This window comes from Sapajus apella, unplaced genomic scaffold, assembly GCF_009761245.1.
Source record: "Sapajus apella isolate SASKATOON/1434 unplaced genomic scaffold, GSC_monkey_1.0 scaffold67, whole genome shotgun sequence".
Taxonomy (NCBI): domain Eukaryota; kingdom Metazoa; phylum Chordata; class Mammalia; order Primates; family Cebidae; genus Sapajus; species Sapajus apella.
Window position 1 is genome coordinate 1,716,819 of NW_022437007.1, and position 23,683 is coordinate 1,740,501.

A 23,683-nucleotide genomic window follows, 5' to 3' on the forward strand; every position below is an offset into this window, starting at 1 on the left:
CTTTTGGGTTCTTGGTCAATCTTTGCCTAAGCCAAGGGTTTTTCCAATGTTATCTTCCAGAATTTTTAAGGTTTCAAATGTTAGATTTAAGTCTTTAATCTATCTCTGGTTAATTTTTGTATAAGGTGAGAGAGATGAGGCTAGAGTTTCATTCTTCTACACGTGGCTTGCCAATTATCACACCACCATTTGTTGAACACTTTCCCCACTTATGTTTTCATTTGCTTTGTTGGAGATCAGTCAGCTGTAAGTATTTAGGTTTATTTCTGGGTTCTCTATTCTGTTCCATTAATCTATATGCCTGTTTTTATGCCAGTACCATGCTGTTTTGAGCATGCAAGGTGACCATAGCCTGGTAGTATAGTTTGAAGCTGAATAATGTGATGCCTCCAGATTTGCTCTTTTTGCTTAGTCTTGGTTTGGCTATGTAGGCTCTTTCTTGGTTCCATAGGATTTTGTTTTCTAGTTCTATGAAGAATGATGGTGGTATTTTGATGGGATTTGCATTGAATTTGTAGATTGCTTTTTGCAGTATGGTCATTTTCACAATATCGATTCTATCCATCCATGAGCATGGGATGTATTTCCATTTGTTTGTGTCATCTATGATATCTTCCAGCAGTGTTTTGCAGTTTTCGTTTTAGAGTTCTTTCATCTCTTTGTTTAGGTATATTCCTTTGTATTTTATTTATTGATTGATTGATTGCAGTTATTGTAAAAAAATGTTGAGTTCTTGATTTGATTCTCAGCTTGGTTGCTATTGGTGTACAGCAGTGCTACTGATTTGTGTACATTGATTTTGTATTTTCAAACTTTGCTGAATTCATTTATCAGTTCTAGGAGTTTTTGTATGAGTTTTCTAGGTATATGACCACATTACTGACAAACAGACAGTTTGACTTCCTCTTTACTGATTTGGATGCCCAGTATTTTCTCTTGTCTGATTGCTCTGGCTTGGCCTGCCAGGGACTGCACTATTCTTTTTCACTGATGGCTTCATCTTAGTTTGGAAGCTGTTCACTGGAATAATGTCTCTTTTCTCCAAATTCCTTTGCAGAGGACTCTTGTCCACAAACCATAGACACAAGACGTCCCCTTATAGCTTTTTCACCTGGAATCTGGATGGTCTTGGACTGGGTTCAATTCTTTATGATTTTTTTTTTTTGAGACTGAGTTTTGCTCTGTCTCCCAGGCTGGAGTGTAGTGGCACGATCTGGCCTCATTGCAACCTCCACCTCCCAGGTTCAAGTGATTATCCTGCCTCAGCCTCTCAAGTAGCTAGAATTATAGGTATGTGGAACCATACCTGGATAATTTTGTATTTTCAGTAGAGATGGGGTTTCACCATGCTGGCCAGGCCAGTCTCAAACTCCTGACCTCATGATCCACCTGCCTCAGCCTCCCAAAGTGCTGAAGTTGCAGGTGTGAGCCACTGCACCCAGCCCTTTATAATATCTTCAAATAACATTTGAATGGTGGAGTCATGAGGAATCTAAGAATAAGCTTCACAAACTGACAGTTCCTTAAAGTATTCTCTGATTGCTAACAATTCTAGTGTGCCAGAAAAAATAAAATATCTATAGTCAAATAACTTAAAAAGTACCTTCTTGACAATTCAGAATAAGCATTTGTATATTAAAGGCTCTAAGATGTTCTCTACAAATAAACATATTTTCCTTTAAGTCAATGACTTCCAAATTTATTCTACTATAATAACTGTTTTTGAAACATTGAACCTACAAACAGTTTGAGAAACCAGTGTTCCATTAAACATTTTGGAAACTCTGGTTTAACCTTTTAAATAATCTCAAATTATTAGTCCAAGTTGAAAGAAAAATTCATATTTTAGTCAATTAAGTATAATTTATGAAAATAATCATAAAGCTATAATATATTTTTTGCAAGCTACACATGTTACCAAAACAGCTTGGGTTTGGTCTACATCCTGCTACTCATAGCACAGAAAGCCAATCACTGAGATGATGCATATTGCCAGAGAAGAATGCTATAATAGGGTATATTATACCTATTATATTATACCTATATATACCTATATATACCAGGAGGCAATCATGATGGATGAGGGGTCTGGCATCTCATTGTCCAGTTTGCAGTGACCTAGTAAGTTTTAATTCCTTGCTACTATCTGAGAGACCTGATGTTCGGTTTCATGAGAAGGGAACTCAGATAAGACAAATGTAATTTCTCAAGCTTCAAGCCTGGAAAGGTCAATTTCCGTGTTTATTCAACAGAAACTGTAAACATTAGTTCTATGGGAAAATTGGGTCGGTTTCACCCAGACACACAAATGTACCCCTTTAAATTCCAGTTTATGATAAATACTTTCAAAGTAAAATTCCAAACTTCAAATTCAAAAAATAATTGCTACAATTACATATAATTTTATTTACAGTCAATATTACGGGCTAGGGAATAGCATTTAAAGCAGAAGACCAACTTTAAACTAGGGGAAATAGTATATTCCAAAGCAGGCATATACAATTAGAGAAAAAGATATTTAGTATAGTTTTAAAAAGCAATATAGATAAAATTTTTCTGATGTGATTTTTAGTCACGGTTCTAAATGATACAACCTGGGACTCATTACTACTCATTTTCATAGTTTGAAAGATTTCTCTATAAATAAAACTGCAAAGATTATGCATATTTCACAGTTGGCTATGTTTTCATGGGTTGTTCTATAATTATAACACAAATTTATTAAGAATTGTTCATATCTACATGCCTTTCTCTCTGTAAACTTTTATACTGAAATGTAATAAAAAACTTTTAATACTTTGATAGTGATAGAGGCTGAACAAAATTAGTGATTTTTAAAGTGAGAAAATGAGGAGGCCTTTTAAAAGAAAAATTTTTGCCTACCTTGAAACAGCATTTGTCTTACTGAATGCATGCATCACGAGTTCTCAGGTGGCATGCATTATATATGAAATGTTTGCTAATGACATGTGGCAAAGACCACTAAGTGTCTGCTACATATTCTTGCTCAAGACATTAACTGCTCACTAAATATTCTTCCTCTTGTTTTATTGTATGAAATGTTACTAGAAAGTAGCTGCCCACTCAGAGATCTCATTTCTTAACACCTGTTTCATTTGGTGAGGTCATATAATTAGTTCTGACCAATGGAAGGTACAATACGGTGGTCTGTGTCACTTCCAGGCCAAGTGTCTTTCTTTCTCTGGAGCCCTATGTAGCCCCACAGGGCTTTTTTGTCTGTTTGTTTTTTTGACCTTGTAAGCTGTGTGTATTTATTTATGACACAGATATTCATGTTTCTTTCTAAAGTTTGCTCTCTATAATTATTTGTTGGATCATTATATGTGTCAAAAGATAATTTTCCAGAAAATGATAAAATTATAACTCTCATACAGATATAAAGTTGAACTCTTGGTAAATAATTTATTCTCCTTATTTAATGGGGGAACTGTGCAGATGTCATAATCAATTCAAATAAAAAGTCCAAAAAGCACAATGGATATGAAGTAAAAGGAAACTGAAAATGACAAAAAAATGCTTTCTGTGGGAGAGGAGGGGGCTGAAAAAAAAATCAATTAAGTGTCTAGGATAGATTTTACATGTTTATCAGTTACTGCAACTTAAGAGTTATAAAATAACTCAAAAACAATGAAAGGCTAGAATCAGATAACCTGGAAGAATTTTTTATATGCAGGCAGTATACAGCTTTCCACAAATTGTTTCCTTTATGTGGAAGGAGATGAATCAGAAGACAACCTGCTGTTTAATGTTCATATCTAAGCCAAGTAAGAAAAACTTACAAGAGTATATTGAAAAGAAATTTATTTAAACTTGTCTTTTTTAAAAGTAGTTTCCTTTATTAGATGTAGTAGTAAAGTAGTAAATATATTACATTATGCATTATTTTATCTTCTGTGTTTTACCTTATGTATTTTTTTAAGTTTTGAGAACAAGTTAATAGGATTCTTTAGACTACCAAAAAGGTCCATGGGGCAAAAACAAAAGTTAAGAACCTCTGCTTGGCTGGACATGGTGGCTCATGCCTGTAATCCCAGCACTTTGGAAGACTGAGGTGGGTGGATCACCTGAGGTCAGGAGTTCAAGACCAGCCTGACCAACATGGAGAAACTCCATCTCTACTAAAAATATAAAATTAACCAAGTTTGGTAGTGCATGCCTGTAATCCTAGCTACTGGCGAGGCTGAGGCAGAGAATCACTTGGACCTGGGAGGTGGGGGTTGCGGTGAGCCAAGATCGTGCCATTGCACTCCAGCCTGGGCAACTGGGAAACAAGAGAAAAACTCCATCTCAAAAAAAAAAGCAAAAACAAAAACAAAAAACCTCTGCTCTAGGGGAAAATAATTGGATAGCAATGTTAGATGATTATTAATTGTGGTGTTTAGCAGGGTAGTAAAAGAAAGAGATATGCTTAGATGAAAATTGACCAACTTGCAAGCAAAACTAAATGTGAGCAGGAGAAAGTCAGGACCTTTCAGAATTGAGGAAACAAACAAAACACCACACTACTGCTCCAGACACTAAAGAGTCTTATGATTGATAAATCTTGAGCAATGGAGGTTCATAAATGATATGGATTTGCTATTCAAGCATATTGTTTCAGATTGCCTCAAAATTTGGGGCTCAAAACTAAACAGGGTGGGATAAAATCTGAATATTGACCAAATAATTCTCCTCTGAAAATTCCTTGTCTTGTATCCTGTGGTCCTTCCTGACAGTCTAGGCTGCTTGCAGAGCACATCTTACTTCAAAAATGATTGCTATCATAGAAACAGAAAATGGGAATTGTTTTTGCGTTCCTATATATTGGTAAAACTTAAGTATGTAAATTATCTTGAAAGAAAAAACTTCTTTGATTTGAGAAAACTGATCATTTCAGACCACTATCAAGTTAAAAAAGAGGAGGAATGGGTAGGAAAAAAAGTTAAAAAGCTGACATGAGAGCTACTGTGTTGAAAAGAAATTTGGATGCGGTTATGGTACATGGAACTGGAAACAAATAGATAAGAAGCTTACAAAGTTCTGAGAAATTATATTGCTAAGGAAGCTAGTAGCCTATCTTTGAGCCTTCAAATGGTCACTGTGCTCTCAAACTTGCACAAACAGGAAAAAGACTGTGGAAGTACACCCCAAGTAGGAGCACATATTCTCGATATGGCCGTCAATATAAAGGACAAGACAGAACAATCCAGAAGATAGCTCTGATCCATAGAGACAGTAGTCAAATAGAACAAGGAGCAAATGAGTTCTTCCCAGAAGGTAGAATCAGAGACTAATTAAGAAATTCTCCCCTTACCTAATTAAAGAATCTCACAGTGCCTACCTTTCAAGTTTTCATCGTTACTGTGGACCAGTGACTGCCATATGTCCCTTGCTTTTCTTTTTAGAATGTGAGCTTTTATTGTACTTTTTTGTCCCTGCATCTACCAGTGTGTACTGGATGTTGGCGGTGGGGGGTGGAGTAGACAGACAACTTTTCTTTTAGTTCATATATTTTCAGAGCACAGGGAGCCGTATTCACCGCTGCTGGAGAGAATCTCCATCACCTAGAGATCCTGACTCTTCATTGGATGCAGCAGCTATATGAGACTATATGGTTGTTTCTCTCAAAAAGCAGAAAATTGAATTTTGTGTAGAATAAGAAAGAGTTTGAATGCCTATTGTGTGGCAAGAAAGGCAGTGTGGCAGAGATGGCTAGCTGTTCATCAAAGATTCATATGCCCCTTAGTAAAGTATAGCTGCTGACGAGGAGCAGCTTTTCAGCCAGACAATATTTCCCAGCTTGTACTGCATCCCTGTGGCGCCGTATGACTATTTCTCACCAAAGGAACAATGGAGAACATGTTGTTCTCCATTCCAAGCAGAGGGGGCAGAGATATACATATGCTTTATGCATTCTCGATTGTCCATCAACTGAATGCAGAATATCCGCAGGCCCTAGATAGGGAAGAAAATATAAGAAAGATGTGTGGGCTATACTCACCACCATGAAGAAGGACACCTTTGAAGCCTCCTCAAAAAAAGCCATTGTTGCTGTAAATGAGAAATAAACTTGTAATATCATATTAAGCCACTGAAATTTGGAAGGTTAGCTTGTTAAAGCAGCTAATGTTACCCCAAAAAATATATTGCACAAGAGGAAATTCCAGCCAGGAAGTTAGATATGAGCCTAGACCTCAGAGGGCTGATCAGACAGAGGAGAGATCTAAATGTTGAAGTTAAAATATAAAATGTTTTTAAAGGCATGCAACTAGACTTTCCTGAAAAAGAGTGGGTATTTAGAAATTAGAACTACAGTCAAAGTTCAGCTGTAGAACTCCAGTATTAGAGGTTAAAGAAGTTGAAATCTGTAAAGGAACTTGAGGCTGCCTGTGAAATCAAAAACAAAAAGAAATTAGAAGGAGAGCTGTGCCCTAGAAACAGAGAATAAATTATTTCAAGAAGCAGAAAGTGCTCAATGATGTCCAATACTGCTGAGAGCCCAATCAAGATGGGAATAATGAATAGCCCATTGAATTTAATAACTTTGAAAACTGCTGGAGACCTTGACAAAACAATGTCAGTAAATTTGATGGGAGCAGAAGCCCAATTTGAGTAGGTTTAATAACAAATGGGAAGTGAGGAAATGAAAATGATCAAGCAAAAGGGAGCAGACAAACAGGATGGAAGACATAGAAGGATGTGGAAAGTGTGGCAGAGATGGCTAGCTGGAAGGATAATCCTAAGGTACCATACATGTGCTGAAGAGAATAAGAAGGCTCCAGTAGACAGGAAGAAGTTGTTTCCAGAGAAGGAGAGAAAGGAAGATGAGACAGGATCCAGAGCGTTGCCCTCTTTCAAGGAGCAGAAACAATTATTTCTTTGGAGGTAGGAAGAAGACACATACCCTGTGAATATGGATGGATGGGGCTGGGTTGATTTATTGATTATGTCTGGTTTTAAGCATTCTTATAAAAACTGAAGAAAGATTATCATTAAAGGGAGTCAAGAAAGGATTATGAGAAGTTTGAAGAGAGAGGTTATGAAATAGTCATCTCAGAAAGTGAAAGCAGCACTTCTAACCAAACCTGAAAGGATTCCTGGGCAAGTTTGAATACTAATTTGAAGGCTTTTGTTGTAGTTTTTGGAACATTTTAAATCATTAGATCACAAAATATGTGAGTATATATATTTTCCTTCTGTAATTAGGTGATGCAAATGGAGTGAAGATAGCTGGGTTCAACAAAGAATGGATTTTTTTCCCTGGTGTATATATAAAAGAGAGAAAGCAAAATATTTTTGAGGTGTTTGTATAAAAGTGATATGATGGCCATTGGCCATGAGTAAAGAGGACCCTGAGGAAAAGAGGGAGCAGTGATACTGAAAGGTAGATTGACTGAGATGAAAGAATTGAGGCAGATTGAATAAGATACAGCGATTGAACTGGTGAAAGCTACTAGAACTAAGTGAATAGGTCAGAGTGTAAGATGCTTGAAACAGAAATTTCTGTGATGATGCAGTTACTGGTAATTATAGGATGTAGGATAGAGCGGACCTCTGAAAATGACTGGCAAGGACTGGGGAGAAAATTGCAGATAATGAGATCAAAGAACCAAAAAGCAAATACATTTACACTGTGAATGATCTCTGTGAAAGACAAGGATTTCAAGTCTTCTGTTTGGCTTGAAAGAGAATGACCCAGAAAATGGTTTATGGCAGAAATGAAGAAATCTGGTGGGTGGTATACTAAAACAGACATGTTTCCAAGAAGTTATGGTTTTTGAAGAAGGAAAGTAGCAGTGAGAAGAAAGTTCACTCACCCCTATATCCTGATCTTAAGGGACGTGCACAAATGCTTTGTATTTTTAGTAATGCCCCTCATAAATTTGGGGTTCAAAACTAAACAGAGTGTAATAAAATCTGAATACTGACTAAATAGTTCTCCTCTGAAAATTCCTTGTCTTGTATCCTGTGGCCCTTCGCGACAGTCTAGGATAGTTGCAGAGCACATCTTACCTCAAAAAGTGGCTGCTATCATGGAAACAGAAAACGGGAATTGTTTTGCATTACAATATATTGATAAAACTTAAGTACGTAAATTATCCTGAAAGAAAAAACTTCTTTGATTTGAAAAAGCTGATCATCTCAGACCACCGCCGCCACCACCACCACCAAGAAGACTGGAAACTTGTATGGTAATATAAGACTTTAATTTCTGCCTTAGACTTGGCAAAGATTTTCGTAAGCAGAGTCTCTTATTTCTGGCAAAAAAAAGAGTTTAAATGTTCAGAGAAATCTTTTCAGTATAGCACATATAAACTGCTGGATATATTTGTGAAATGTTCTTTTTAGAGAAAAAACGAAAAATTCTCATAGAATAAAAACAGCAACAAAGCAAAAATTCATAGAGCACATGAAAGTTAAAGCTGCCAGTTGCCTTGGGTATACCTTGCCAATTCCTTCCCTGTCTCCTTCCTCTCTGTCCCCCCTCTTATCTTTCCTCCCTCCCTCCCTCCCTCCTTCCTTCCTTCCTTCCTTCCTTTTCTCCTTCCTTCCTCCCATCTGTTTCTTCTGAAACTTCTGAATTTTGCAGATTGGATTTCTCATTTCTTATTCTAAGGCTCTCAGTTTCTTTTGTAACTCATCTTCCACCTAGGTGGTTAATTTGTGCTCTGTCTTTGCTGCCTGGGGCTCTTCAGCATCAATGATGCTTTGCTGTTCTGGGTCAACCAAACTCTGTTAAAATTCTCATTCAATTTGATTTGTTCCTTGACAAATTTTAAAATACAGTGCCATCTCCAGCACTGTAATAAATCCCTTTTTGCAGTCATTCTTTAAAAATTTTTTGAAGTGCCTACTTTTGAATTCATTTTATCTGAAGATAGTAGGTAATGATGAAATGTCCACCACTGGTAATAGCCGCTCCAATATTCTGCCACCTTAGTCTATACTTCTGTTTTTGCTGCATATATTCAGTGGACTGGAGGTTTTTGTTTTATTCATGCTTTGTTGGGTGTGTATCTCACTGCATTCATCTTTAGTTGAAGAGTTTCTTCTACGCATAGGCTTTATATTAGTATGTTTAGCAAGCAGAAACCGTTATGCATTATTATTTATGTGAGTATGTTCTTAAAAGTGCCTTCGTCTTATTATCTATGATATAATTCACTATCAGAAAAGTAAAATGATTTAAAACAATATGCTTAGATTTATATTCTGAATTCCTATTCTTCTAATACCCATTATATTAATCAATTTCAAAATAGTAAAATTTCAGACTATAATTTTTAACATCCTAAAACCCAAGAGCATATTTCTACATTTGATGGAACCTAGCTAAAATTACCTATTGAAATAGATGTTTCCTGCATCTAAAATGCAATAAGAACTATCTGTTGTTGGAAGAGGAAGGAAAAAGTCAACTATCTTATATAAACGTTTTTCAACTTCTAAAATATGTGATAGACTATTGCAGTTGAGCTTATAAAGAAAGGACTAAGCTTCTTTCCAGATTTCATTTAAAGAGTCATTAAGATCAAAATAAGAAGGTAGAGAAGCCCAAGGATGACATTTTTGCTGCATGAGCTGAAAGCACAGAAGAGAATTATTGTTGATTTAAAAGCATTTTCTAGCTAGGCACTGAGATCAATTAGACTAAATATTTACTCCTTAACCTCCTACCTCTCTGCCCCTTGATGTTAGCCTTCTCCAGGTGACTGATTTGCATCCTTGGAATGTGGGTGAAAGTGACAGTTTATATGTTTTATTCCAGATCTTAAGATCTTAAATGTCATTGCCTATTTCCACTTATTCCTCTGGGAGTTTTGGATCTATTCCAAAGTAACCACTACTCCTAGTTTTTAAGTTCCAGAATGAACATTAATGGAGTGGAGTCACCTCAGAAGTAGAGCTGTAGAAGCTGAACCACATGGTCTTAGTGAGAGAATAAGTACTTATATTTAATATGGTGATTGTAAGGTTGTTTTATGTGCAGCCAAAACTGACTAATACCAATATCTGATGACTACAGAATTAATGAGAATGTTTAGTGTTCAATCCTCACACTTACGATCCTTGAATGCTTCTTCAGCTATAACTTCCCCTGGAATACTAGCATTGAATAGACACTAACTTATTCTTAAGATTGATTTGTCTCCTTAGCAGCTGCTCCCCATTGGTTCTCCAATTTTGGTCTCCTTAGGCCCTTAACTGTTCACTTTACATGCTGCCTCTTTCAAGGTATGTTTTTACATTTGCTAAAGTTATGTATTTCTGAGAATATTTCTATTTTAGTGAAGGGATCCTGCTAAGATAACTTAAATCATGTATATTTAGAGCAACTGACTTACCTAAATGAAAGAAAAGGGAATACAGAATAAACAAAATGAATACTTAGCAAACAGCAAAATGATAGATTTAAATCCAAACATACCAGTTATTAAATAAACATGAACCAACTTCTTCAATTAAAAAACAAAGTTATCATATTGGACAACACCACCAAAGCCTGCTGCATACTGCTTATAAGAGATCCATATGTAATACACAAAGTGTAAGGAAAAAAGGATTCAAAAGATATACCATGTAAATATTACCTAAAAGAAAATTTGAGTAGCTATATTAAAATCAATCAGACTAGTGGGGACTGGGCACAGTGGCTCAGACTTGTAATCCCAGCACTTTGAGGGGCTAATGCAGGAGGATCACTTGAGGTAAGGACTTAAAAACCAGCCTGGGCAACATAGTGAGACCCTGTCTCTACAAAACTAAAAAATTAGCTGCATGTGGTGGTGCACACCTGTAGTCCCAGCTACTGGAGAGGCTGAGGTGGAAGGATCCCTTGAGCCCCGGAGATGGAGGCTGCAGTGAGCTGTGATCATGCCACTGCATTCCAACCTGGGTGACAAAGCAAGACTCCATTTCCAAACAAAACAGAAAATCAAACTAGTAGACTTTTAGGTAGAAACCCACCAAACAATAGTTCAAATAAAAATATGCACACACACACACACACACACACACAGACACACACATATATATGTGTATATATATATATATATATATAGAGAGAGAGAGGGAGGGAGAGAGAGACTATATATAAATATATAATCTCTCTATATGATACATATATAAAAAATATATGTATGTATTTTATATAAATACATACATGTGTATATATATCTTTATATATGTATATTATGTGTCTCATATAGATATTACATATATTATGTATATATCTATACATATGTACATATTATATAGATATCTATCGATACATATATGCATAAATGTATAGATATCTGTTATATAGATAGATACATATTATATAAATATGTATATATAATATAGATACATATTATGTAGATATCTATATACATATATGTATATGTATATATATCTATACATATATTTATAGATAGATATATACATGTATTATATATGGATCACACATATTTATCAATAACTATTATAAATCTAGAGTAATTAATATAATGTGGTGTTGGTATAATAATATAAATATGAGCAATGAAACTGAATAACGATTACAAAATGATATCCACACAAATAAGATTATCTCATTTGTTATTTCAGTGGTACTCTTGAGAAGGAGAATCAGATAGTAGGGATTTTGACCAATTATAAAAAATAAATTTAACCATATGATAAAATATTAATTTTCAAATAACAATGTGTATAAGTAATTTATTTTTAAAAATTCAGTTTGAATTCTTATAACACGATTTCTAAACACAATGGAAAAATACTTAAATATTTCCAAGTAAAACCTTAACTAAAACTGTTTTTTCCGTAAATCCTAAACTTCCCTGGCAGCCAAGAGAAGCTCAGCTGGGTTTCAGGAAAGTGATGGTTGTGTCCAATCCAGTACTAGAGGTCTAGTAGCAAGATGAGGGGTCATAAGGCTGAGATTCTGGGATAATTCATAGGATTCAGGTTGATGGTTCTTGCAAGGAACGTTAAAAGAAAAAAAAAAAAAAGAAAAAAAAAAAAAAGAAAAAAAAAAGGATTCAGGTTGGGCCAACATATACAGTTGTACAGTTTGTGAACAATATCAAAGGGTCCAACAAAAGGAATCAATACGGGCTAAATTCCAATCCTATGACTCTTAACCTCTAGCTGTTTCTTTCGAGAGGATATAATTTTTATAATCCACAAAAAAATATATATAGTAGTGATAGCTGTGTAATCAGGACAATAATGAGATACGGCCTCAGTCTTGGTAAATATATGGGTAGAGCTTTGAGCTTGATTATAGGAAGAAAACAACAGCCAGATTACTAAATTTAGGGCATAAAGTCAGGAAGAGAGAAGCAGAAAGACTGACCTGATTTTTGAGTCTTTCAGGATCTCAGATCTTCCTTCTTAATTGCTTTTGACTATAGACGGATTCACTCCAAAGCCCTGAGGCAAGGGAAAGGCTGCAGGTAGGAGTCAGATGGCTCCAAAGCAAGTATTAAAAGAATGGAGGGAATAGGTGGTCAGGGAGGTTATGTTAATGTTCTAATTCCTATCCATTCCAAAATTCTAGATTAATGGACAGCAAAATACTTTGTCAGTTGTCTATTAAAACAGCCAAGGACTGATTTTTCTAAATCTGATGCTGCCTACATCAAATCTATCTTCCAAATCCACCTAAGCTCCTCTTACTTATGAAAAACTCTTTGCTGCCTCCCATTGTATACAGAATTATTATTATTATTATTTTTGAAAATGAGTCTCACTCTGTTGCTTAGGTGGAGTGCAGTGGCGCGATCTCAGCTCACTACAACCTTTGCCTCCCAGGTTCAAGTGATTCTCCTGCCTCAGCCTCCTGAGTAGCTGTGATTACAGGTGCCTGTCACCATGCCTGACTAATTTTTGTATTTTTAATAGAGACAGGATTTCACCATGTTGGCCAGGCTGATCTCGAATTCCTGACCTCAGGTGATCTACCCGCCTCAGCCTCCCAAAGTGCTGGGATTACAGGTGTGAGTCACTGTGCCTGGCCTATACAGAATACATCTTAAGATGGCCTATAAATAATTTTACGGCAAGATACATTCCTGCTTCTTAACTATTTTTTTCTTCTCTCCACATCTCAATTTATACTCTGTTACCTCAGACCATTTCCAGAATTTTATAAGCAGTTCTATCTTCCTGGCATGCCAACTTGTTGCCTACTTCTTCAGGTAGCATCAACTTCAGCAAATCTTACCTGATGTCCCTTCCCTATGTGCTCTCATACCACCAATCCACATCTCCCTCATTGTTTTCATAGTCACGTAATCACTCGAAAAGTATTTCCGTAATGTCCACTGTGTCTTGTCACTCTGTGGAAACTTGGAGATGACAGACAAAGACAAAATAGACAAAGCCCTTGACCTAGGGATCCTCTTAGTCCAGTAGGGAAAACTGACAATGAAATTACAATCGTGTGTGATGACTACTGCAACTGCATAGGTCTTGTTGTTATTTGGTTATTTGGTTGTTCTCTCACTAAACCATGAATTCGGACTGTGTTTCATTGACTTCTGGGTCTCTAACAGCTAGCATAGCACAGGTAAACACATTGTAATTGAAATATGCTTGTTGAATTACTTTCTTCTTCAATCACATCTACATTTGACTGCTCTGCCTCCATTACAGTGCTTCTGTTACATTTTCTCTGCGAAATCCTTTATTTCTGGTCAGGCCAGTCTTCTCCCTACCAGCTTCATCACTTTGTGTTCATGTTGGTTCATGATCACAACTCTCCAAAGGCTTTCAGTTGCTTAGAATAAAATATAAATTTCTTAAATTGGCTTTAAAAGCTCTTCATTTTTTATATCTTGATGACCTTACAGCCTCATTTCCTTCCGCTGTCTTCTGTTGTTCTAATCACAGTTGCCCCATCTGTTCCTCAAACGGCCCAGGCACATTCCCACTTCAGGAAATCTTACCTGATTTCTGGAATGTTCTTCCTACATCTGTGGATCTCTGCCTCCCTTCAGACTTCTTTTCAAATGCTGCATCATTCAGAGAGAGACCCTCCCTGACCACCCTGTGTAAAGTAGTCCTCTGCTTCAACCTTTCTCGATCCCCGTATTCCTACTGCTTTCTTCTTACCAATTATCTCTACCTGGTATTCTTGAATATCTGCTACACTCCAGGCATTATTCTAGGTGATGGGGAGACAGGAGCCAACAAAACAGACAATTTTTTTTCTTGGAGCTTACATTTTAGAGGAAGGAAACCAGCATTATTCTTTCTTAAAAATAGGTATTATATCAAATGGTTGTAAGCGCTGTATAGAAAAACAAAGCAGTGTACAAAAAGTGTATAGGGCGTGCTAGAATCACAGGGAGAAATTTAAAATGAGGAGGGTACAGAGGTGTTCTGATTATCAGTATGACATTTAGAAAGCAGCACTGAACAGAACCCTGACCCCAGTCCCTGTGTCTCAAGGGTCCTCATATTTTGGATCTCCCTTCTCCAAGTATTCTAAATCCTCCTTCAGTGTCTGAGACTGCCTAAGGCTAGGTGTGCCATAAGGCTATTTGAATCCCAGTTCAGTTTCTCCTCTTTGTGGCATTCTCTGGCCTTCATCTTTACGCTTGGAGTTGACTGGATACCCTGAAGAGTTTGAGGTCATACTGGGGTCCTGTGGCCAGACCCCAGTTCCAGCAGAATGGCATCACTTATTTTTTTCCTGTGATTTTGAGAGATTGAACCACCAGAACAGTCCTGATCTGTTGATTTGATGTAATTCTAATACAGGTTGGACACAGGACTAAGAATCTTCATGTACACTGATTGGACAATAAACCAAGTCTTTTGCAGCTACATCTCTGTACTTCACATGGGCCCATGACTTTTGCAATATTAAATTACATTTTTTATCAGATAGTTTATATAGACAAGGGTCTCACAGTAAATATTTGCCTAAGCCCCCACATATTCCACTGGCAGCCCTGCTAGTTAACTATAACTGTATAACAAATGACCACAACACAGTAGTATAAAACAACCATTTGTTATCTCAAGGATCTCTGAGTCAAAAAATTGGACAGGGCATGGCGAGGACATCTTGTTTCTGTTTCACAATGTCTGAGGCTTCTGCTAGAAGACTTGAAGGCTGAGGGCTACCATTATCTGAAGGATTGCTCACACAATTATCTGGCAGTCGATGATGAAACACTTACAAACAGCACAGCCGTTCCTCATGGCTTGGGCTTCCTCACATAATAGTAGCTGGGTTCTACAGACTTGAGTTCCCAGGTAGAGAAGGATCCAAGCAGAAGCACTTTGTCGTGTAACCTCAAAATCATGCAGTGCTAAGCTGCTTTCTATGTGTTCAGATAGTTACAAAGGCATGCACAGTTTTAAGGGCTGAGAAGTAGCAAGGAGCCTTGCTACTCACCTGGGAGTAGTAAGGCTCTGGAAGAGCATGTGGGACTGGAAATTTTACTGCGCCATTTTGGAAAATACACACTCTGTCATAGAAAGTCTCACTAAAGGCGGGGCGCGGTGGCTCACGCCTGTAATCACAGTACTTTGGGAGGCCGAGGCGGGCGGATCACGAGGTCAAGAGATAGAGACCATCCTGGTCAACATGGTGAAACCCCGTCTCTACTAAAAATATAAAAATTAGCTGGGCATGATGGTGTGCACCTGCGGTCCCAGCTGCTCGGGAGGCCAAGGCAGGAGAACTGCTTGAACCCAGGAATCGAAGGTTGCAGTGAGCCAAGATCACGCCACTGTGCCCCAGCCTGGCGCCTGGCGAGGGAGTGAGATTCTGTCTCAAAAAAAAAAAAAAAAGAAAGAAAGAAAGTCTCACTAAAGACAAAGAATTGTCAGGTCAGATTTGAAAGGGAACAGATAAAGTCGTGGAGCCTATGTAAGTACTCTGCCTTTACATTTAGTGAGATGGAAAATAGGCAGAGAATTTTGAACAGAGAAATAACATATTCTGACTTAAGTTTTAAAGGAATATTTTTCTGTTTTCTATTCATGAATAAGCTCTAGGAGGTCCAGGCAAAAGCATCCTCTAATTGTGGGGTGATAACAACAATGCTGCCAAAGACAGCATGGGAAATAGTGAGATTCTGGAAGATATTTTGAAGGTAGAGAAATAGAATTTGCTGATGAATTGGCTGCAAGATGTGAGGGAATGAAAATGACGAGGAAGATTCCAAGGTTTTGGACCAAATAAATTGCAGAATGTGGTTGTCATTTATGAAAAGAGGAAGATGGCAAGAGGACACATTTTGAAGGAGAAATTAAGAGTGTGATTTCTCAATATAAGTTTCAGATGCCTATTAGACATTCAATATCTAATAGAGTTCATGGAAGAGATTCAAAGTTTGAGAAATCAATCTGAGTGGTAAGTACACACAGATGATATTTAAATGTGAGCCTGGATGAGATCACCAAAAGAGTTAATATAGATAGACAGGGAAAAGAACTGAGCCCTGGACAGCAGTACTCAAGAGTTCTATGAGATTAGAAAGAGTCATCCAGACAGAAAGAGTGACCATTATGATAGGAGGTGAACAAGGTGAGTCTGGCTTCATAGAAAGCTGGGAGGAAAGTGCGAGGGGGTAGTGAACTCTGTCAAATCCTACTTTACATAGGTTAACTACTTGATTCTTACTAGAATAAAAGTTCTTTAAAGGCGAAGACTTGGTCTTAACACCATATTCCTAGTTTTTAGAATCTTCCTGGCACCCAATAAATACTCAAAAAGTATTTGTTGAATAAATAAAAACCTAAATGGTATTCCTTCGTATTGAAGGTTCTTCCCTTTTCCACTAATTATGAAACTTTTATCTATCCTTCCAGCGGAAGTGCCATACTCTATCAATTTAATGTTCACTTCTATCTTTTTCTGAATTGCTACATGACTTATTAGAGCTACTGTACGCTTCAGCACTGCATTATACATTCTTATCGTCTATTATGTAGAATGATGGCCTGTTTTTGCTGACAGGTTGACTGGTTTTGTTTGTCATTTGCTTTAGTAATCCAAATAGTTTGTTGTTTTAATTTATTTGTTTCAAATATAGATTTTTAAACTTCAAGATACTGATTTCTGGAGAGATGAATTTACCTAGACAATATTGAGCAGATCAATGATATTTTATCTTATTTTTATTTTTTTATTGTACTTTAAATTCTGGGGTACATGTGCAGAATGTGAAGGTTTGTTACATAGGTATACACGTGCCATGGTGGTTTGCTGCATCCATCCCCACGTCATCTACATTAGGTATTTCTACTAATGTTATCCCTCCCCACTCCTCCCAACCCCTGCTATCCCTCCCCTAGTCCCCCATCCCCCGATAGGCCAGGATAATGACTTCTGGAGAGATGAATTTACCTAGACAATATTGAGCAGATCAATGATATTTTAGAGAACAGATTTGGGGGCTCATTATACTTCCACTGTTAGACTAGAAAAAGACAAAGTGAAATAAAATAAAAATCTGGAGTGAATAACTGTTTTCTATTAATGATTTTACTTTTTTTCCATGTGCTAACTTTCAGTTGATCACATATTCTAAGTTTTTATGAAAACTTTAACTTTGGGAATTTAATAAGCTCTAATGTTCTCCAACTACTGCTAAGAGAAGAGACAAACACAAAACAATTCTGAACAAGAAATTTAATTTTATTTTAAGTAATTTCTTACAATTTTTACCAAATGGAAATCTAAATGCATTGAAGTAATTATTATCAAATAACTACTCTTTTGGGTATGTATCTTTATGTTTGCTTGAAAAAAACTTGCCTTAATAATATTTTACTTTCTGATTTCTCTCTCTTTTCTTTTCCTATTTTTCTTTTCTTTTTTTCTTCTCTGATTCCAGAAAGAATTTATGCAATGCACAAATTTGTGATTGCTGGAGCTAAATAGAAATGGAAAAAAGAATGATCTGCTGATTACATAAATACATGATAGCATATGGATATAGAGGTGGATCCGATTTATGACTCAGAATATGTTAATGATACAATAATACAAAGGAAATAAACTCACAATTCTCTTTTTAAATGTATCCCCAAGCCAGGGTTCAAGAAAGACACTGTTAAATTAGCTATTATTATTATTTCATAAGTATTATGATCTGGCAGTATATTATCTCAGGGAACTAAACATTCCTCAAATGCCACATCTCTTTCTAAAAATTTATTTGAGTATATATTTTTCTAGCAAATTGTCATGCAATTAGTTATTGAAAGAATTATTGGGGTGGAAGAGGGGTAAGAGTAGTCATGTTCATCTTTTTGAATTCTCAGTCCCTTTTTCTATTGAGTATATAAATAACTACACATTGTCTCAGAGCACATTTTTTAACTTCTCTTATTTGTCACTTGCTACACTTCCCTCTTCTCTCTCTCTATTTTGACCTTCACCCCTCTTCTCCTTAACTGTAGCTGGAGCAAATCGTTTAGAATATGGTGAGAACTGAGAAGAGCTTAATAACAAAGAATCAGTGAAAAAAGCTGGCAATATCAGTGAATCGCTGAAAATTTTTAAATAATTTGTTTTCTTGCTTTAATAAATATTATCCAATATAATCGTTGTTTAGAGCGAAACTAATTAGTTTTCTGATCTTAAAATCTAAATACAAGTTTATATGCAAAAACACCATGCCATTTTGCTGACCAATATGGTTGCGGGGCATCAGGTTTTGAATGAGGTAGCCTGGTATTTGAACTTTTCCTATGAAGGATCCTTGGCAAGAAGTTCTGCTATTTCCTAGTTATGTTGGTGTGAGAGCCTCTGCTCAGGGTGGGATGCCGTATGCTTTAAATCAAACCTTTCTCGGTACAGCGTGGAGCTATTCCCTCTGAAGTCGCTGTCACTTCCCCATTCTAACTACCCATGAAACACATACACATATGCCTTTTTTACTTTCTAGTCTTAAAGAAAGCTTTTCCAGCTCCTGCAACTTCCTTTTTCAGGCTACTAGAAGCAATTTAGGTCTTAGAGAGGGAGTAGGAGAAGTAACTGTGATTCTGCTTTAGAGAGTTAATGTTCTGTCTGCACTTTAAACGGAATAAGCTTGTCAGTTTATGATATCACTTGCATGTACCCAGCAGTGCAATTTAATGTGCAATATAGATTTTTATTTGGCTTCTGTATCATGTCTTTTCAAAATGTGGTCAACAAACTTTAATCAAGCATGTCTGGTATTTTTCTTAAAGTCACACAAGTCAATTGTCAACATTTAAAAATCCATGTAAAATACTGGCATTTACTCTTTTTGTTTTTACTCCATTTGTGAATGGAAAATTTTTGCTGTTTCTCATATAAGTTTCCATTGGTAGAAAACAGGTATTTCTCATTTCAATGAAATTGGCCAGATCAAGTTTAAAATCTGTTACTGTAATTTTTATGCTTAAATTGGCAAAATTTCTCAATCTTTTGTTTATACGAATCTAACATAATTACTCTGGGGAGTCATTAGCATTTTAAATATATTCCAAGTATCATTTTATAAAAGTAAGAAGTAGGCTTTTCTCAGGAAAAACATCTATTAACATAATTGCAAGCAATATTTATATTTTGTGCATTCAAAAAGAAAAATGTATGTTTTGAAGGTAGAATAATCTTATAAATATAATTATATTTAATAATTACATTATAATATAATTATATTAGACAAAGCCTGTGAAATATCTGAAAGTCTATCAGGTAACATTTTAAATATCTATAAGAGTTTAGAGGTCCTGGAAAATATGGACAGGATCCTTTAGCATGGAAAAGGATAACTTTACATGTTTTAAAAGTTAAAGACATACAAAATTCTCTGAAGTATCTGCCTGTATAAGAGTTACAGACTTTTGCGAGTGAAAAGAAAATTAGGTAAGGTGAGCTGTGCGGTCAATTACATTTTGTAGTTTGTGATCTAGTAACCAAAAACGAAGGCTCAGATGACAATAGAACCAAAGTTTCTGAATGTTTGGTTCCAGATTGAGTAGGTCAGATCCAGATTTTCTGACCTACTCAAATCTGCAATCATAAGTCACCTCAGTTTTCTGGTGACCCTATTAAAAATTGTGTTGGGCCCCTTTCCAAGTTTATTTTTCTTCATAGAATGAATTATCTTTTAGCATACTATAAATAGTAGTTATTCGTCTTATTTATTATTTGTCCTTTTACTCAAAAAGTTAAGCTCCATGACAGCAAGCCTTTTTTCCTTCTTTGTTCACGATATTTTACATCCAGTGCCTAGAACAATGCCTGGCATGTGATAGGTATTAAGGAAATACGTATTGAATGAATGAATATGTGAATGAGTGAGTGAATTGGGGTAGTTGTTTTATATATATATATATATATATATATATATATATATATATATAATGTACCCTTTAACCACAGGAATATAATCAATTAAGAATTTAAAGGTTTAGGATCTAATTAATATTCTAAGCAGAATATTAATATATTTTTGTGTTTGGAAGAAAGGTACATATTAAAATCTTAAATATTAGTCATTTAACAAGAATTTGGTTAATTAAAATGAAAGTTTTGTTACTTAATTTGTGAAGTTGGATAATTATTTTAGACTTGTGATTTTTTAAGGAGAAATATTACTATTTTCATAGTGTTAGGAGATCTGAGAAAAGTTTAGGTTTAGCATGTTTAGTAATTTAATTTATTACATTTATAAGAAGTTTTTTTTTTTTTTGAAACAGGATCTCTTTCTGTTACTCAGGCTGGAGTGCAGTGGTGGGATCATAGCTCACTATAGCCTTGAACTCCTGGGCTCAAGCCATTCTCCTGCCTCAGCCTCCCGAGTAGCTGTGACTACAGGCACATGCCGTGATGACCAGATAATTTTTTAAAAATTTTTCATAGAGATGGGGGGTCTTACCTTGTTAGCCAGGCTGTTCTCAAATTCCTGGGCTCAAGCAATCCTCCAGCCTTGGCCTCACAAAGTGCTAAGAATACAGGTATGAGCTACAGTGCCCAGTCTTAGGTTTATAAGAGTTACTTTAGTAATCAGGAAGGATCTGTTTGAAGATAATTGAAGTACTCAAGAAAGAAATCAAGTACATTAAACTTATAAATGCAACTTGAAATGGTGATGGTGTTCAACTGTTTGAACAGTTCCAAAATATTACCCAAAGGTCTTTTAAAAGTGGTTAAAGCTGATGAGTCTTAGAAGTGAATAATAAGATTATGTTGTTTAATGCTTAGCAGAGTATCAGGGTTTTAAAATTGTAGATTTAATGGATTGAACATACACAAGAAAACTTCTGAAGTTTCTTTTCTATGTATAAAATTTCCTGAGGGGACACTGAAAGATCTCACATGATGTCATATATTGTGCTTTTAAAGATGTTGTTCAAGCAAAACTACACTTTTTTTTTTTTACATTAAATATTCTATGTTCAAGGGAATATCTAATTGAGGGATTTCTTTTTTGGGTATAGAACCACAGTTGTCGTACTAAAAAGAGAGCTATTTATAATATTTTCTATATGTTTGATCTAATTGCTATTGAATACAATAAAACAAGAAAAAATGCTTTAAGATAAATGCCACTGAGTTTAAATAAAACGAAACAATCAGCCAGTCTCTCATCTATTAAACAATCAAAGACACACATTCTTCTTTAATTGTCCATTATTATTTTTATCACTGTTACAAAAGCTTTAAAGAGTAGGTAGAATGTAATAAATAAAACATTGGTAGAGAATTGATACCATGTTGGTTAATGAATAACTTTATTACATTGAAGAAAGCTCAAGTTGGAAGCCATTAAGTGCTTTCCAAATTTCTGTTTTTCCCAATTTAGTCGGGTTTATTAGTGTTTTCTTGGATTTTCTGTACACATATTGTAGCTGAAGATGACCTCAGCAATATGATATTCTAGAGGATAGAGTCCTATTAATATAATTTATTAATTATGAGAGTAGGAACAGATTTAAGTTATAGAAATCTTTGGAAGTTATTTTAAGCCCTAAAGGCAAATAATGACCTCAACCACAGGCGATCCAGTTCTTTTTTAAGTGAGTGATTCTATTACTCATGTTTTTGGTACTATTCTTTTAAATATTTTTCTCCATTTGAAATTTTCCAGAACTTCAGAGGTAATTTTTTTGCCTACTGGATGTTGATAAGATCACAGGTGGAATATTATGCTTAGTTTGAGGTTTCATATTTTCAAAAGAACATTGAAAATCTGGAAAATGCTTTTTATGTTTATTCCTTCATTTCTTCAGGCATACATCAAATACTTATTGAGCATTTGCGTGGTACAGGGAACATAAAAAGCACTGGTTAAGGTGGGGAGGCAACTTTTTTAGGAGTTTAGAATTTATTTAAAGTAACTTTGAAAAGCTTCCTCATTTTCTTTTAAGATGTCTCTAAAATATGTAAAATTATTATGGTTATTGCCTATGTTTCCGTAATCATGAAATTGAACAAACTAGCTATAGGGTCTTAAAGAGAAAGCTGTTACCTACAGAGCTTGCTTAACCACAGAATATTCAGAGAGCTATAGTTAATTTCACAGGCTCCTTTGCAATTGTTATATGCCACAGAATTTTGCTGTCTTATCCAGAACTAGTGTTGGCAAGGACAATTACAAAAAGAAACTTTGTATATACGATATGAACCAAGGATTTCTGCTGATAATTTTTAAGATATAGTATAAAAAGGAGCTGATTTAGATCCTTAGTATTTTACCAAAACCAAAGCATGTTTGTTATCCCATTTCTCCACCAGACCTTATGGGATACTTCAATTGCTATGGGACTGAAATTTTAGATCACTAAGATACAGAGACTAAACACATATTTTTACTCTCTATGGTCCTGTTTTTTTTTTTTTTTTTTTTAAAGTATTCTCAGTATTCTAATTCTAACCTAGGACTAAAAGTTCTGGACAAAAATAAAGTAAAACAAAGCCCTAGGAAAGTTGCCAAATGGTAGATTTGTAAGATCAAGTTCCCAGAGTTAATAGAAGTTCATAGAGTTGAACCCAGGATATGCCAATTCCAAAGTAACTTCTGAGACTGCAAGGCTAAGTAGAGACTCAAGAGAAGTTCAGGTAAGAAAAAATTGGATTTTAGTGACTACAAGGAGGAGGAGAGCCTAGTAAACACTGCAAGTTTTATGCTAAGGCACTAAAGGGACCCATCCTAGGAATTAAGAGTGAAACAGAAGTAAGTCTCAGATTAAAATCATCTCAATTACTGATTAGAATGAGATGATCTGAGGTGTCTAGCACTTTAGTAAAGGAAGTAAAACGACAATTTTTCTGTGGGAAAATAGCATCATCCAGAGATTCAAGTCATCTATAATTTTCCATATATACTTTCCGACATAAAAAGAAAAATCACTAGGCACAATAGAAAACAATACTTGACCAAACACTGAGAGAATAATCAAAAGATTAAAATTATGTAATTATTGGACATAAGTTTTGAAATAACTATGCTTAATATGATCAAGGAGTTAAAAGACAGTGTGGCTACTTTGACAGAGAATGGTAAACTGAAAACAAGAATCAAATGAAAATTTTGAACAGAAAAATACAACTACCAAGATAAAGAACTAAATGTTTGGGTTTAACAACAGGTAAAGCCCAACTGAAAAAAAAGAATGAAATTAGAATATAAGTTAGAAAGAAAATGTCCAGACTGAAGTATGAGAGACAAAAGAAAAATAGAAAATACATAAAAGAGCA